Below are 15,696 nucleotides of genomic sequence, written 5' to 3' on the forward strand. Positions count from 1 at the left end.
GCAACAAAATGGGCTATAGCAAAACCAATGCAAAATGGTACAGCAAAATTGGTAGCAAATTTTATGTTAGACTACATCATCTGTCAGCATGGATGCCCGGATCAAATTATAACAGATCGAGGAAAATGTTTTACATCCCAATTAGTAACCGAACTGCTACGAGGAATAGGCAGTTATCCCTCCACAACCACGGCCTACCACCCACGTACAAATGGGTTATGCGAACACTACAATGGTACGTTAGCGAACATGCTTGCAATGTATGTGAGTACGAACCAAAAAGACTGGGACACATATGTAAATTTGGTAACTTTTGCGTATAACACCGCACCTCAGGAAACAACGAAATGCTCGCCATTTCTTTTAGTTTATGGAAGAGAAGCGAGGTTGCCAATTGACGTTGCATTAGGAGTCGAAAATAGTAGGGATGAGGATGTTCAAGAGTTATTACGAAGAATTCAGAGTACGAGGGAGGAAACCCTTAGGCGAATAGCAACAGAACAACAAAGACAAAAAGAAAGATTTGATAAAAGCAAAAGACAAGTTGTTTATCAAAAAGGGGATATGGTTATGGTATATACCCCTATAAGAAAAAAGGGCAAATCTGAAAAATTATTACATCGGTGGTTTGGACCCTACGAAGTGATAAACAAAATAAGTGACGTCAATTATCAGATTAAAATTAAAAAGAATAATAAAAATGTACAAGATACCATCCACGTGGAGCGTATGAAGAAATATGTAGATCGATCATAATTAGGTGTAAATATAGTACAGGTCATTTACGTTAAAAGTAAGCATAAAATTTTATTTTAGTTATGTTGAAATCATAATTATGGCGCGTTATATGTAGGTTTTATTTATGCTAATTGGTAGCAATTATTGGAATAACAATAAGGTAGTTATTATTGAGTTTTGTAATTTGTATTTAAAATAATACAAATGAATTTATTAAAGCTGCTTAGTAAGACGACTCGAGTAATTTTAAACGATAATTGGAAGCAATCTTTACCAACTTTTGAAAATCCAAATATAAGCAAAATAATGCCAGATATGCTGGAAGCTAAGTATATAGGTAGTGATAAAATGTATAGTTTTAGGTATCATTATACTGGGAATTTGCTTACGAACACATCTCGTGAGAGTACCGCTTTGTTTTTTGTAGTAATTATAAGAAATCCATATTTATTAGGTTTAGGGTATACTCCAGTAGCAACGGCAATGAGCGAAGTAAGTGTAATTTTAAATGATGTAAACGCTGCCGTTCTAATTTTATTGATAATTGTTTTTATTTTTTGGGCTTGCTTTAAATATGTGAAAGATAGACGTTTAAGAGAAACGAAAGGTAACACGGAGGAAATTGATACGATTAATGAAATGACCGGGATTTCATTGAGCGCTTCTCAGTCGTCCGTGGCTACCCAGATGTTAGGGAAAAGTTAAACTAGGTTTAAGTTATGAAATAAGTTTATTGTTTCTTTATTTTATTTTGTGTGTTTTAAAGAAGTATACTGCTGTTTTTTTTTCTTTTTGTTATAGATGTTGATCGTTGCAGTCCAGAACACAAACGCTGACGAGAGGTCGATGCTCATCAAACGTCGAGGTCGACGTTTTTCTTTCAAGAAGGGGGTGTGTGACGACAGGCCACCTATTTGAGAGACCACCCTGTACGAGCTAGACATCCGAAGCGCGCGTGGGCTGGGAAACAACGACTCAGCATAGTGTGTTATTGTAATTGCATAGCTATTAAAATGTACTAATAGTTAGTTGTCACGTAGACACCAGAATTATAACATCTAGGCAACTCAATATACCATCTGTTCATTAAAGCCCAACACAGTAGTATTAATAAGAAGCTACAACCCCCAAAAGAAAGTTGTTCTGTTCTTGTAGTCATCTCAATTTCACTTTATTGATTAGTTTAATACTTAGTTTGATTTAGTTTAGTTCTATAAGTTATATTCTTAAGTGCATTCAAAGTATCGCTTCTTGCTGCTAATATTTTTTTTTTGTTTTACATAATGAATGTCGAGATTTGCCTTGTTTCCTCGCCTCTCCCTATAATATTTCCTTACTTGCTATTCTATACTTTTACTACAAACCTGGTACATACCCAAATAATACGTCACACGCAAGTACCGAAAAGACTAACGCGGGGAATCGAGGTGAAAAACACTCGGTACTAGATCGTCTTACTGTTAATAACCATTTTACGACCAGTATTCGCGCGGCCTTCCGCAAAAACCTCTTGTGTTATCCTGATCCTGACTGACCCCTAGGTAAGTCTTTTTACTGTTAATTTAATTCAATCACTTTTATATTTTTCGTGCTAAGTCAGCAGGCTGTGGTGTAAAACCGTCCAAAGGTACATGAACCATCGCAACCTATAAATTTTACAGTCTATAGGGCCTCAATTGATTAGAACCCTTTTCTAATCAATGGCAACCTTCTAAACATGGTCCTTCGAGCCGGATAGTGCCCCTTTCTAAATTGCTTGTATTAATTTCAAAAAAAAAAAAAAAAAAAACTTTGGACGATTTTCTGTACTTCAGTTTGCTCACCATATATACTTTGAGTGCTACTTCATGAATACGATTTAGTTTTACTATTAATTTGCATAATTTAAAATACGATTTTGCCTAAAACTTTTGAAAGTTATACGATAAAATTATTATAACCTTTATTTTTACATTTTTACATAATTGCTACTACTGTTATTAGAATACTGTTTCCACTAATCGGGAAATCTATATTTGCTTTTATTTGGTTGCATAACCAGTCCAGCTCTACTCTACTATACTTATACTGTACTATACTGTATACAAATATAATTTATATATAAAATACTTCTTTCGGCCGCTCCGAGATCAGCTAAATTTAGTTGGGTTTTGTTGCATTCCGTTGCTAAGATAACGTTTGCATTGTATACGCCAAGGCCGGGTTTTTTTTTCTTTTGGTGATGAATTTTATTATTTGTGTTTCTTTACCGGGGATTTTCGGAAAGTGATACTTTTGAGTGATCTTTTTTTTTGCTCTTCGTTAAGGTGGAGCCTCTTTTTTATTTTCCATTTATTTCATTCTACGCGTATAGCACAGGGATTCATAAAAGAGGTAACATTTTTACTCTGAGATTTTTGGATTTGGAGTGATTTTGGGGGTTTACAAAAAAAAAAAAAAAACCTTACCATGACTTCTTCAGCAAATGATAAGATTTTAAAATCAAAAGCCTTAAGGCAAAGTGCAATATCCCAACTCTTTTTGGTGAAAGAGGCTGCGGCATTAGCTCTTGTTGATTCATCGGAATTACTTTCATTTAAAATATGTTACAGAAGCTTGGCAAAAATTAAGAAGGATTTCGAGAAACACCATAATTCCATACTCACTTTACTTGTAACTTCTCCAGACGAGATTAAGGTTGAGGAAAAAACAGGTTTAGATTTTGTTAAACGTTGCCATGAAATTGATACAATTTTTTATCAACTTTTTGAATTGCCGCTGGAGGAAAATGGTGTCCTGGATACTTCTATCCGCCCTGTTGGTCCTACTTTACAATACTCTCACGAGATTGATCATTTGCGTCGGCTCGATATACCTACTTTTAATGGAGATATAACTACATTTCCCACATTTCATCAAAGCTTTGCTATTATGGTCCATTCCAAACGCAATTTAAGTAATATCGCGAAGTTTAATTTTTTATTAGGTGCCCTAAAGGGACAACCTCGTGATCTCATTGCTGATATTTTAATCACTAATGAAAATTATCCTATTGCATACAACACCATAATAGAAAGATACAGTAATAGACGCCTTCAGGCCTTTACTTATTGGAAATTAATTGAAGAATGCCCGCGCATGTCTTCTGAGTGCATTTTCTTTAAGAAATTTATTAGATACTTTTAACAAAAATGTATGTGCTCTTAAAAATTTAAAATTTGAAATTGATCAATGGGATTTTGTTCTTGTTTATATGCTGCTTAATAGATTAGATCCTTTAACAAGAAAAGCCTTTGAACAGTTTCACGCGTCTAATGACGTACCGAAATATGAGGCAGTCAAGCATTTTTTGCAAAAGCAATGCATTGCACTTGAGTCAATTTTATACGAATCTAACTCTCAAGAAAATTCTAAACCCTCGATTTCTAGACAAAATTTCTCAAATAATAATGTTCGTAATTCACAAAACTCCTTTAATGTAAATAAACCAAAATACCGTTCTGCTTTATTCACAAACAGCCAGAAATCAAATTTTAATTCTATATGTTTTCTTTGCAAAGGCTCTCACATAATTTATAGATGCCCGTCATTCCTTTCTAAAACAACAAGGGATCGATTTGATTTCATAAAAACCCAAAAGGCTTGTGTAAATTGTCTTGCAAGTGCTCACACTGTAAGTCGGTGCACATCTGAAAAACGGTGTCGCAATTGCAATCAAGAGCATCATACCTTACTGTGTTTTAAATCAAACAATGAAAAGTTTAACATTAATAAGAATTTAAATTCAAATTTGCCGGTCGAGGCAACTAGGAATCTTGAAAGTCCAATGCCATCTACTTCTAAAGCTTCTACTGTGGGTGTACTAATAAATGATCAGGAAGTTTTGCTTGCTACTGTGTTAGTAAAAATTAAAGATGCCTTTGATCAATGGCATACCTTTAGAGCCGTTCTTGACGGTGGAGCTCAGCCCAGTTTTATTTCTAAAAATTGTGCTAATAAATTACATTTATCCAAATTTAATATATCTATGTCCCTGCATGGTCTTAATTCTATGTATGCTACTGCCAAAAAGGGCGTGCATTGTATAATTTCATCAATTTACAATTCAAGTCATACCCTTTCACTTGATGCCGTTATTTTGGATAAAATATGCGACGATTTACCTTCTGTTTCCTTTTCAAAAGAAAACTTTACTTTTCCTTCGGATTTGCAATTGGCGGACCCTTACTTTTATAAAAAATCTCAAATCGATCTTTTGCTTGGAAATGATATTTTTCCATATATTTTACAAGATGGTAAAATTGATGACGGTCCAGATAAACCAGTATGCATTAAAACTTACTTTGGGTGGACTATAACTGGCAAAACTTCCTATGAAAAACCAAATAAAACGATAAATACGTTTTTTACCACATGTAGTACTAATAATTTAAATCAAACACTACAAAATTTTTGGCAAATTGAAGAAGTACCAGAGATTCATGCCCAATCTAAGGATGATGAATATTGTGAAAACTACTTTTTAAACACAACTTACAGAACCGAATCGGGACGTTACGTAGTTTCTTTGCCTTTTAAAATAACAGCCCCTGATTTTGGTGATACTTACAGTGTGGCTTTACGTAGATTTTTATCTCTTGAAAAACGGTTCTTACAAGACAAAGACTTTCATGCTTCTTACTCAGACGTAATTAAAGATTATTTAGATAATAATCATTTACAAGAAGTTACTAAACCCTTTTGTTCCGAAATTTCTAATTATTTTTATATAAGTCACCATGCAGTTTTTAAAAAGGATTCGACAAGTACACCCCTGCGTGTAGTTTTCGACGCTAGCAGTTGTGCCAGCAATAAATTATCTTTGAATAAAGCTTTGCATACGGGACCAAAATTGCAACAAGATTTACTTAGTCTTTTGCTTAATTTTAGATTGCATAAATATACCTTTACTTGTGATTTAAAACAAATGTTCAGAAACATTTTACTGAATCCGAAGGATCGTAATTACCAGAGAATTCTTTGGCGTTTTTCTCCCAATGAGCCTATTTTACACTACCAATTGGATACTGTTACTTTTGGAGTAGTTTGCAGCCCATTTTTAGCCATCCGCACCCTTCTTATGTTAGCAGATGATTATAAAGATCTTCCTTTAGCGTCAGACATTCTTAAGTCATCAAGTTACGTGGATGATTTAAACGGGGGTGGAAGCAGCCCTGAGGAATTAATTGCTATAAAAAATCAATTGGTTGAACTTTTGTCTAGGGGTGGGTTCGAGGCACGAAAATGGGCCAGTAACTGTCCTTTGCTACTCAAAACTTTACCTAAAACACATGTTGCCCAAGACATTTCGTTCGATCAGGAAGAAAATATAACTTTAAAAATTTTGGGTCTAAAATGGAATCCTATTCGAGATTCATTTTTCTATAAAGTCATTATTGATGATACGGGATGTACAAAACGTACTATACTCAGTCACTGTGCTAGGGTGTTTGACCCTTGTGGCTATCTTACCCCTATTACAATTTCTATTAAATTACTAATAAAATCTCTTTGGATTGCTGGTATTGATTGGGACGAAAGACCACCCTCTGACATTATTACTAAATGGAATAAGTTTAAGACGGAATTAAATAATTTGCATTTGGTTGAAATTCCACGTCAAGTAGATGTTACTGAGTCTAAATCACACGAATTGTTTGGTTTTTGCGATGCGTCAGAACGTGCTTATTGTGCTGTCGTATATATTCGTGTATTTTTCTCCCGAGAATTTCTTTATAAAACCTACCTTGTCTGTGCCAAATCTAAAGTAAGCCCTCTAAAGGTAGTAACTTTAGCGCGACTTGAGTTACTTGGCGCTGTTTTGCTTAGCAAATTAATGCATTATGTTTTGAATATTTTCTCACATAAAATTAAATTTACCAACATATTTTCATTTACTGATAGTTCTGTTGCCTTAACATGGATTAAAAGTTCTCCTCACCATTGGCAAACGTTTGTAAGCAACCGCGTTTCTTATATTCAAGAAAAATTGCCACCCGAATATTGGCACCATGTTCCCTCTGAACTGAATCCAGCCGACTGTGGAAGTAGAGGTTTATGTGTCTCTGAGCTCGCAGATTTTTCTCTTTGGTGGAACGGGCCCAGTTTTTTATTACAAAACAGAGAGGAATGGTCATTTACAAAATTTGAAATTCCTAGTATCGATTCTTTTAATTTTGAGAAGAGAAAGACTGTTTTAAATACTTTAATAACACAGCAATCTCCTCATTTTATTGAATCTTTAATTGATAAATATAATTCCTTGCCAAAGATTAAAAGAATTGTAGCTTATATTTTGCGGGCTTCTAAGAATTTCCAGTCCTTTAAAATTAAAGCGACAGTTTTAAATACTTCTTATCTTACTTTATCAGAATTAAATAATGCTCTTTACTTACTTATAAAATTCATCCAAAATCTCTATTTTGCTGAAGAGATTACATTGCTTAGACATAATAAACGTATTTCGAAAAGTCTTCAGAAATTAAGACCTTTTTTAGATAAAGAGGGCTACTTGAGGGTTGGTGGTAGACTCCATAACTCCGATTTGTCGTACGATAAAAGATTTCCCTTGCTTTTACCAGGTAATTGTAAATTTACGTCCTTACTTATAAATGAATTACATCTTAATTACTTACATTGTGGTATACAAACCACATTAAATTTGCTATTTCAAAACTACTGGATAATCTCAGCAAAGAGAATAGTTCGTAAAGTAATCCATAAATGTCATATTTGTTGGAAGGTTAACCCGAAACCATATCAACCCCCTATGGGTAATTTACCTAAGTTCAGGGTATCCGCAAATTCCAAAGCTTTTATTAACTGCGGCCTGGACTTGTGTGGACCGTTTCCAATTACTATTGGCCGATTAAGGGGTGCTAAAGTGCATAAAGCATACGTATGCTTATTTATTTGCACTAGTACAAAAGGTGTTCATTTGGAGTTGCTATCGGACCTTAGTGCAGAGGCTTTTTTGGCGGGACTTCGCAGATTTGTTGCACGGCGCGGAAAAGTACTTAACTTATATTCAGATTGCGGTACAAATTTTATTGCTAGTGAAAAATACTTACGTCAAATATTTTTAAAATCTGCCGAAGTTGAACCAATTACGTGGCATTTTAATCCCCCCTCTGCCCCCCATATGGGTGGTATATGGGAAGCAAATATTAAGTCCATTAAAACTCACTTAGTACGGGTAGTAGGAACTCAGATACTCACATATGAAGAGTTTAATACGGTAATTATACAAATCGAAGCGGTACTTAATTCAAGACCACTTTCCCCTATAAGTTCAGACCCATCAGACTTATTGCCACTTACTCCTGGACATTTTTTGACCCTACAACCCTTAACTGTTCTTCCCGATCCGGACTTTACTAACACAAATATTAATCGCCTTACGCGTTGGCAGCTTTTACTTAGACTGCATCGTGATTTTTGGAGGCGGTGGCATTGTGAATATCTACATACTTTGCAACAAAGAGCCAAATGGCATAATGCAATAGGTAGAGTAGAGCCGGGTACTATGGTAGCTATTAAAGATGATAATTCGGCGCCTTTACACTGGATTCTTGGTCGAATCGCGGAAGTTACTTTGGGCAAGGACGGGGTTCCTAGAGTGGCAACAGTACGGACAGCCAAAGGTATACTTAAAAGACCTTTGGTAAAATTATGCCCACTTCCAAACCAATAATTTATTTATTGTTTCATGAAAACCCCTTGGTTTTCATGGGCGCGGGAATGTTCTGTTCTTGTAGTCATCTCAATTTCACTTTATTGATTAGTTTAATACTTAGTTTGATTTAGTTTAGTTCTATAAGTTATATTCTTAAGTGCATTCAAAGTATCGCTTCTTGCTGCTAATATTTTTTTTTGTTTTACATAATGAATGTCGAGATTTGCCTTGTTTCCTCGCCTCTCCCTATAATATTTCCTTACTTGCTATTCTATACTTTTACTACAAACCTGGTACATACCCAAATAATACGTCACACGCAAGTACCGAAAAGACTAACGCGGGGAATCGAGGTGAAAAACACTCGGTACTAGATCGTCTTACTGTTAATAACCATTTTACGACCAGTATTCGCGCGGCCTTCCGCAAAAACCTCTTGTGTTATCCTGATCCTGACTGACCCCTAGGTAAGTCTTTTTACTGTTAATTTAATTCAATCACTTTTATATTTTTCGTGCTAAGTCAGCAGGCTGTGGTGTAAAACCGTCCAAAGGTACATGAACCATCGCAACCTATAAATTTTACAGTCTATAGGGCCTCAATTGATTAGAACCCTTTTCTAATCAATGGCAACCTTCTAAACAAAAGTACTGGTGTCACAATATAAATAAATAAAAGTGATGTATTTAAATTTTAACAAAATCGTAGCTACATATTATTATTATTATTATTAATTATTATTATTCTTTACTTACTTACAAACAATTCGTTCTCCATGAGAAACAGAACGTCGCATATTCCAATGAGTACAAGATATTTCACCGAAATCAGACACCCATTGGTTAATATCTTCCATAATTTTCAAAAAGCAACGAATTTTCATAATATTTCCTTCGTTTGATACAATAATATTATTGAAATTGCTAGGTAATGTATTTTCAGTGCACTTATATCCTTCGAATACATTATTTTCTTCTTCATTTTCCATTCTTAAGAATAAAAAATTGTACAAAACAACCACAAAAACCACGAAATTACGATTTGGATATCTTCAAGAACGACTGCCAAAACACAATAACACAAAAAGTTGGGTTAAGCGGAGAACACATATACGCGATCACGACCACGATCGCGATCACGATCACGATGGCGATCAGACGCGTCCAAAGTAAAGAAATGTAGCCGCACATACTTGTCGCGACCTGTTAGCGATACGGTGGCGTTCTGCAGCGTTCGATCGCGCGTTCCTCGCCAGAAAGCGAGCAGCGGCGATCAAACGCAGCAGGTTACGTTGATCGCGGATCGTAAGTTAAAAAATGGCCGATTTCACGGAAGAATTTATTGAACATGTAAAGAAACATGATGTTTTATTCGATATGGCACATCGTGATTATAAGAATGTTCGTATTAAAAATAAAGTATGGGACGACATTGCCAAGGATATGGGAAATCATCATACTGGTAAGTAATAAACTATTGTTTTGTATACACATAATATATTTGTTAATTTATACTTAGCTACACATATAAATAAATAAATTAATTTATTGTACAGGGTGTCTCAAATTCGTGGCTCAACATGGGGAACTCCGTAACTATGGGAGGTTGGTTAAATTATAGAAAAGTTGCGAAATTTTGAGCCTAATAATATAACATTTAAAAAATTAATAAAACCCGAACGGTTCCGAAGATAATTGAAAAAACTATCGTCGTATTTTAAAATTAGATCACAAAGAAGCTTAGAAAAACATTAAATCAAATTTTCAACATTTTGTTTTTTTTTTTCTTTTTATCTTCGGGACCGTTCGGGTTTTATTAATCTTTTAAATGGCAAATATGCCGGCAATGGCAATATGCCTAACGATAGTTAGGCCTAAAAATGCGCAACTTTTGTCTAATTTAACCAACCCTGTTATGGAGATCACCCATAGTTACGGAGTTCCCCATGTTGAGGCACGAATTGGAGACACCCTGTACACTGTTCAAGTCGTGTTGTAAAGTAATTAAAGTATGTTTAAATAAACCAAGAAGTAAAATCTCAAATATCAAGAAAAATACTTAACAATTCCATACTTTTGGACATAATATGTGTAAGATTATTATGAGTGACATACTTTTACAAATTACTGAAATGGGAAACAAATTTTTCACGTATCCCAAACGCTAGGTTTACCGCTTTTCTTCTATCAACTGGCAAGGGATGGAATACCTGTACTGGCATATCATTGTGTTCTTGTAGATTAAAATATTTTTGGTCAATATTTTTTTCCCGTAAAAAGTTGTGTAATACACAGGCTGTTTTTACAAGCTTTGTAGCCGTGCTAACTTTTACTTCTAAGGGTCTAAAAAAAATCTCCATTTGTGTGCCAGTATGCCAAAAGCGTTTTCCACAACGCGACGAGCTTTACATAGATGTGGTAATTGAATTTTTCTTTATTACGGTCATATCTCGCTTGTCTGTAGGGAAATGGTCTCATTAAGTAAGTACTTAAGGCAAAAGCTTCATCGCCTATCAAAACACATGGAACCTCATCATCTTTACCGGCAAATGGCCTGTTAGGAGGAATATTAAATGTGCCATTTTCAAATCTTCTTCCCATAGCAGATTGCTCGAAGATACCTCCATCACTATTTTTATCATAGGCACCAACATCTACACAAATAAATTTATATTCAGGGTCAACAATCGCCATGAGAACAATTGAAAATTTTTTTAAGTAGGAAAAATAATTTGATCCACTATTTTGGGGACACCTGATTGTCACGTGCTTCCCGTCTATGCTTCCTAAACAGTTGGGAAACTGCCATAGGTTTTCATAGCCCAAAACTGATTTTTCCCATAGCTCTTGTGTGGGCTCTGGCATATAAATTGGCTGCAGTTTACTCCATATAACAGTGCAAACCTCTTCAACAATTATAGCAACTGTTGAAAATCCCAATCGAAAACTGTGACCGATTGTTTTGTAAGAGTCGCCGGTTGCCAAAAATCTAGAAAAAATATGGTGTCTTAAATCTCTCTTTCTGATACCAATAGTTATTTATGTTGTAAGGGTATTATGAAGATGTTTGTGCCCCCGAAGGCAACAATCTTACAAAGCAGAGGGCCTTTGGCCCGATTTGTGAGTTGCCCGAGGATATAGACATCAAGTAATGCCCGTGGTACATACCATATTTTATGTCCTACTTCATAAAATTCCAAGTTAAATTAAAAGAAAAATTAAAATCACGAAATTTTTACCTACATAGTTGCTAAATAAACAAAGTGTGTTCATTATTGTTAAGTGTCAAAGTCAAAACTTAATTAATTTCATATAAAATCATAAATTTTTCATAAATATCGAATAAAACCTCCCTAAATGCTGCCAAAGCTGTGGCAAATCTCATTCCCAAGCAGTCAAAAGACTTATACAATAAAGAATTTAAGAGGTTTTAGAATGATTTATTAATTAGTTATTTCTGTTAATGCCCTAGGGTATTATATAGCATTTAATATGTCTGGTAACTATGATGACATAAAAAATATTTCAGCAAAAGGTATTAGCAAAAAATATTTCATTGTTAATTTAGATTTATTTAAACGGGCATGTTTTAATGGTGTACTATTTTTATTTGCAGGCGACGATTTAAAGAAGCGCTGGAAAAATTTGAAGGATTGTTTCTCAAAACACTTACGCTCCGAGAAAACCCGAACTGGACAAGCAGCTAAGTCGATCTCTCGCTATAAAGCCTGGCCTTGGGCACAGCATATGGAAAGTTTTCGACCTTTCTTATAATTTGCTGTAACAGATTCTAATATTGCTGATACCAACATAGGAGTAAGTGAAGAAATTGAAGCATCTGACGTTCAAAATGAAGCTACACAAATGACTGAAAACATACTAAGCGAAGCAAGTACTGACCAAGAAACATCGAAGCAAATTTCATGTCATAATCGAAGACCAGAGAAAAAAAGAAAATCGATGGAACTTCCAGCACCCAACAATTCATCATCTGCTGATAAAGTTATTAAGTACTTAAATGAAAGGCACTCTGACATCAAAAGTAACTGCAACAGCATAGATCTAACATTTCAAGGATATGCTGCAAGCGTGAAGAGACTATCGAATCGACGGCAGACTGTAATTAAATTTAAAATTACTAAATTAATTATGGAAGAAGAACTCGCACAGGAGGAGGAAGCTCAGGAGCAAAGCCGGCCAGGGACAAGTTATTCAAGGGCTTCCGCTTCTTCATCTTACGAAATGGATTTGCGATCTCCATTTGACAATGAATCTTCCTATCACGAATTATCAAACCCAAGCAATCTACCTGGAAGTTCTAATGACCTGAATTCTTCCGGTGCAACTTGGTATGAGGATCTGTGTAAAACCACCATCTAACTCCATAAAATGTGTTTTTTTCTTTAATTTCTTTATATTACTTTGGAATAATAAACTTGCTTACAAAATGTTTATGACTTACCTTAATGTGACGGCTAATCGTTCTGTTGCGCCAATCGGTTCTCTAAATGTAGTTTCTTGTTTTGTAATATCGTCCTTGATAAGATTTATTATTTCATCAAAACATTCAAAATTCATTCTAAAGTAAGTATAGAATCGATTTTCGTCTCTACGGAGCTCAGGATATAACCTATGAAATTCGCCTTCGTCCTTACGTTTTTTATTAATCTCGTGTACCCAAACGTTCCGTCTTTTTATCCTAAAAAAACAGAATAACCTAAGTGGATTCTTGTCTAATGGACGAGAAGTAATTAGACAATCTGAGATTACCTTCGCCTATCATTACTGCAATTTTCATCTTCATCCAATAATATTGCAAGAAGTAGTGCCTCTTCCTCAAAATCCTCCATTGACACTTTTAACCCGCCCTCAGATTTAAAATAAGCTGTTTATGTATGCGTGCACTTCGACTGAGCCTAATCGCGATCGCGGATATGTGTCCACCTCTTCTGAACGCAAGGATCGCCATCGCGATCGTGGTCGTGATCGCGTATATGTGTTCTCCGCTTTAAACTGGTAAACAGCTGTTTAAAATTCAAAGTGGACGATCCCATTTTTTCAAAATAGGGAAGGTAGGTGGTATAAGCATACGTTAAAATACAAATATGCCTAGCCAATGAGAGCGCTTCGGCATCCGCGAGGGCGTGGTATGCGAACCGCCAAATTCAAAATACTTGCCAAATTTGGTTTCTATAGCAAATTATCTCTTTTAATGACGAAATTTGTTAATCATTTGGTATAGCGGTACGTGTAAGCGCAATGTATGAATTATTTAATTATTATTGTTAGTTAAATATTAAAAATGGGGTGATACGAAATTGAATTGGTGTGTAGAGCTGATAAATTAATTGGTTAATAGGTGGATGAGTAGATAAATAAAAAAGTTAGTTTACTGCTCTGTATACATTTTAATTAATAAATATATACTCACAGAGGATCTTCCCCCTCGTTCCATGTCAATTTCAAGTTAATCCAATTAGCTTTTCTGCACCCTAAAAAATATTAAAAACGTAGCAAACAAAATGTAATAGAAAATGATTAGTTGAATATTAACATACAAAATAAGCTAACATTTTAGTCTTAAAATAAAAGATATAAAAATAGTTATACAGAAACCAACACCTATGACGTCTTAAAATTTGTTTTTAAAATTTGAAACCTACACCAAATTAAGCCTTACAAAAACTATTTACATAAAATTTGTATTTACAATTTGAAGCCTGCACCAAAACCTTACAAAAAATATACTTAGTTATATTATACTGATTATAACACAAAATACCATATAAAATACCACATCCTATTTTTGTTAACTTCACAGCTATAATACAAACATAAAAAAATAGCTACAATTCAAATATTATCTAGCCATTAAATACACAAAGAAATCTAGCTTATTTTTTATTTGGATAGCACATTTGTTTTTCAATTTTTCTTTTCTTTTCAATGCCCTGAGAATTTTCTTCCTCCACTTCTTTATTTTTAAATTTGTTGATTACAGCCATAAATCTGGCAAATGCATTTTTATCTAAACTTTTACCATAGCTACAAATTTCTTGCATCTTAAAATAAGTATAAACGATTTAATAAAAATGTAACTTATATTTTACTCAAACTACTTCTCGATTTTCTTCAAAGTCCATCCAGACTTTCATTTTTGAACTCTCCTGAATAAAATGGTTTACATCCTCCTGATAATTGATTTGGCTAGTTGTGGGTTGATCAACAAACAAAACATTATCCTCTTCCTCTTCCCTCACAGTTGGGGAACCTACAACAAACTCGCTCCTCTGCTCAAAAATGGCTACAGCATGTATATGTTTACAAAGTATTGTTTAGACAGAATTTTCTGGACACTCACATCTGTATTTATGAAAACATATTTTACAGATGTTACAGTATCCAGTGCGACATTGCTCATCACCTAGTTCATGACAAGACACAACATAGAACTTACCACTTACCGAAACACTTTGTACTTTAAATTTTCCAAATTCTAAAAATTCTACCTTACCATTCATTTTTTCGGCTTTGTTATGGGCTTCTATTACAATTTTATGCTGATAGCTATTTGAGTTTGGTCTTGTTGACATGTTCCTTGAATGCGAATGCTTCCCCCAGACTTCTCACTTTGCACGCGCTATTAAATCCTAAAAGTAAACACAACAAAACATACTTATGTATGTTTGATAATGAACACTAAGACTTTGTACAACCTCTGATATCACTCCTGTTGCAATTGTAAAATATGTATTCTTCCCCATTCTTAAACTTGTTTCGGGTCTGACAATCATAATCTACTTCCCTATTATCTTGTGCCCTCCAATATGTGAATTCTTCAAAATTCCTAAAATTTAAAATTGATTCTTTGACAGTTATATGGTGAATATCAAGCAAATGTTTGTTTAAACAGTTAAAATATGAAAATGTCTGGATATCATTAGTACACATTGGACATTATAATGTGTTTTATTTGTTCCTTCCCAACAAATTCAGGATGAAACTTTTTCCAATGCCTGTTTCTGGTAGATGTGCTTGAAAATTCCTTATCACAAACTTCACAGATTGCATTTTGTTGACTGTAAAATAAATAATTATTCAAATTAGAACTAAAAAAATTATATGTATCTTACCTTAGTGATGCCATAATTGTCTAACAGACAGCAACAGATAAGTGCAAATATAGGTTTAAGTGGAAGGAAATTATACACTAAGAAACACTGGCAAGTTTATTGAAAGGTAATGAAACTTAAACACTAAACAGTA

The 15,696-nt window shown here is 34.4% G+C and overlaps 1 pseudogene; it reads right to left on the bottom strand.

The window, feature by feature from the left end:
• Nucleotides 1–10,547: 10,547 nt before the first annotated feature.
• On the bottom strand, nt 10,548–13,189 carry LOC126749353 (uncharacterized; annotated as a pseudogene).
• Between the last annotated feature and the right edge of the window lie 2,507 nt (nt 13,190–15,696).

This window comes from Anthonomus grandis, chromosome 24 (genome assembly GCF_022605725.1).
Source record: "Anthonomus grandis grandis chromosome 24, icAntGran1.3, whole genome shotgun sequence".
Classification (NCBI taxonomy): Eukaryota; Metazoa; Arthropoda; class Insecta; order Coleoptera; family Curculionidae; genus Anthonomus; species Anthonomus grandis.